General features: G+C 28.6%; 1 protein-coding gene across 4 annotated transcripts in view; it reads right to left on the bottom strand.

Moving 5' to 3' along the window:
• The window catches only part of LOC114074378, a 22,426-nt gene extending 19,533 nt beyond the window's left edge, over positions 1-2,893 (bottom strand). For 2 of the 4 annotated variants that reach the window (XR_003574762.1, XM_027912286.1), the window contains exons 1-2: positions 2,761-2,893; positions 2,619-2,692 (exon numbers count right to left, since the gene is read on the bottom strand). The gene's annotated coding sequence lies outside the window, so the exon portion shown is untranslated. Of the gene's footprint in view, positions 1-2,618; positions 2,704-2,760 lie in introns of all 4 variants that reach the window. The other 2 variants (XM_027912290.1, XM_027912295.1) reach the window with 2 other exon arrangements.
• Positions 2,894-3,062: the final 169 nt, after the last annotated feature.

Here is a 3,062-nt window from a genome sequence, read left to right as displayed (position 1 = left end):
TATATATATATATATATATATATATATATATAACATATTGAAAAAACCAAATAGCGAAAGATACGTATGTTTTTATTCTATATGGAGATACACAATTACAAAGATACATATTCATAGAAGTGTAAAAAAATTCCATTTTTTGGCTGTCGCTATAATATATCTTTTTCCTACTTGTAGAGAAGGATTGGGATTAAACAAGCACATTAAAGTGATTTTTATATTTTATATAACTTCTAAATATTAGATATTTTGGTTGGAATTAGCGAAATGATTTTTTCTGCTACTATGAATTGCACTTATATCTAGTTAACTGCTAGTGTTTCCAATAACAAAATATTCATGTCTTAAACATGCCAACTAATGTGTTCTTTAGAACTTGGGAACAAAATTGTTCTTGTCTGGTACAACATGGATTAACTAAGCATTAAACAGAAAATCGGGTTATACTGAATTATAGGATCCCAAAGATTCTGATACACTTTTAAATAGGAAGCAACATAACTTTGTGAAGCTGAAATTCGAGAGAGTTAATGTTACCTCTTATTTATATAATAATGAAAACCAAAATTGTTGGAATTCATAATTAAATAATACTCTATCTTCTTTTGCAACACTTGAACCAATTAATTATAAAATCATTCATGTTATAATAATGGATAAGGACTATTATGTTCTCTAAGTCATAGTGACACGTATGATTTGCATGCTTAAAGCATGAAAATAATATTATTAGAAACACTTGCAATCAATTGTAGAAAAGTTTAAGTAGCAGAAAAACATTCTTACTATATTTTAGCCAATATATCTATTTGTATTTTGAAGTGGTACAAAACTTAAAAGTCGCTCCAGTCATGCCTCCTCCATCTCAATTCTTTATATTAAGTAGAAAAAGAAAGATTATTGTTAGTGAAAAAAATATGCTTTTTATTACACTTCTATGTATATTTAAGTCTTTACTAGATTGCATCTTTATACTTTCTTAAGAAAATAAATCTATGATGAAAAAATATATGTTAAGAGGCACCTTGATCACTAGCCATTTCTGTTTTCATTATGCTGATACAATTGTAAAGTGGTGGATACTTAAGTCATATGCTAACATGTATTATTACTTCTAGGTCCTTAGAATTTAAAATAAAGTACCTCAATAAAGAAAGTAATGAGAAATTTTCCTTAAAACACCACTACACAAAAATTACTGAGAACTAGTTCACGTGTTTTGTTTCAAATATAATGATTCAAAGAGAATAAAATAATCATATTCCTTAGCCTTTTTTTTTAGAAATAAATTATATAGTTTGTTAGCCAAAAATATGATTGAAATTTAATTTTGTAAAAAGGTTCAAGGAGCTCTCCACCCAAAGTCTCACCTACGTAGCTTCTAGTCACCATGAGATTAAAAATATTAAAGAACTTAAATCTGCTTTTACATTCGGTTGAAGAGCAACATCATTAAAATAAACAACGAGGACATCAAAAATAGAAAAAAAATTACATCAGATGCAAATTTATTCTTGGTATGGAAGTTACATTTATCAATCATTTTTCATATACAATTTCTACCTTTTTTTATTTTTAGTAATATGAGTACTATTTAGTAAGTTCATGGATGATAAAAGAAAAAAATGAAGAAATTAGGGGTTGCTTACAAGGTAAACAACACATATTTCAACATATAATGAGGAAGAGAATCAGGTTACATACTACTTGGGAAACATGACTATAGAAAAAGGAAATTGCATATTCACGGATTTTCAAACCATGGATGCGAAATGAAAAATAATTATAAACATGAGCAGAGCTACACGTATTCAAGGATTGCCAGATGGACACCCTTCGACGAATTTTTTATGAATATACAAGTTAAGTATAGATATTTTAGAGTATATACTAATTGTTGAATACCATTAACACATAAGAGAAATATAGCTCAGTGGTTAAACCGATGCGAATTTTCCTCAAGGGCCTGAATGACCCTAGGCTCCTACAACTACAATTAGTTGTTTTCACTTTAACAAAGGTCCTCTTTTGTTGTTGAAGAAAAAAAAAAGAAAAATCTCTTTTATTGTTAAAATTAAAAACAAAAAGTTCTCTTTTTATTAATCAAAACAAGCCAAGGACATCATTTAGTGTTTGACTTTTTTATTTTAAAATTAAAAACTTATTATTATTTTAAACGACCTAGTTAAAAATTTAAGCCACCCCTGACGTAAAAGTATGAACACCATTGATAAAATTATTGGCTCTGCCACAGATTATGATCAATGAAATTTTAAAAGTCCAGTTCTAAAAGTATCACCGCTAAGGAGATATTGGGAAGGAGAAGCCACAAAATAGATTTTTTTTAACATATAAATCATTTACAAAACACACATGACAAATAAGAAATGTGAAATTTTAACTAGCCTAGGCTATATTCGTTAAAAAAAAGACTTGGATAAATAGCAGGATTTGGGCAGAAGAAGACACTTTAAACTAAAAGATATTTTAATTACTAGTATGAGGAGGCGGAAGGAAGCTACTCACTCCCTCCATTAAAGCACCACCTATAAGGTAGAATAAAAGTAGAACTCAAAGATGAGGGAAATAATGGAAAAAGAGAAGTAGAAATCACCAACCTAAAAATTAAGCTTCGTTCCTTGATACAAGATCATGAAGTAATGAGCACATTCTACTAAATTAGAGACCACAACTACAAAGACACTTTGGTTAGTTGAAATAGGAGTATGAGCAAGGAAGTAAGGAAAATAAAGAACTTACTCTTATTTAGAGGATAATAAATGAAGTGAGGAGAAGAATTCAAGATTGATCCATATGATAAGCAGACGAAACTTCTTTTTATAACAAAGAGAAAACATCGATCTTTGAAGTGGTTAGGGATGGAGGCGCTGAAAGAAACAGGTTGATTTGAAAACCCTAGACTTAATTAAGTATTTATAGATTAGTTTTAGGGTTGGATCTAAAGTGGGCTGTGAACTGGGCTGTGTATGTTAGATTACTTTGTTATATATATATATATATACATATATATATATATACATACATATATATATATATATATA

The sequence above is a fragment of the Solanum pennellii genome, chromosome 1 (assembly GCF_001406875.1).
Source record: "Solanum pennellii chromosome 1, SPENNV200".
NCBI classification, from domain to species: Eukaryota; Viridiplantae; Streptophyta; class Magnoliopsida; order Solanales; family Solanaceae; genus Solanum; species Solanum pennellii.
Note: the sequence above shows the minus strand (reverse complement) of the source record. Positions and strands in the feature narration are given on the sequence as shown.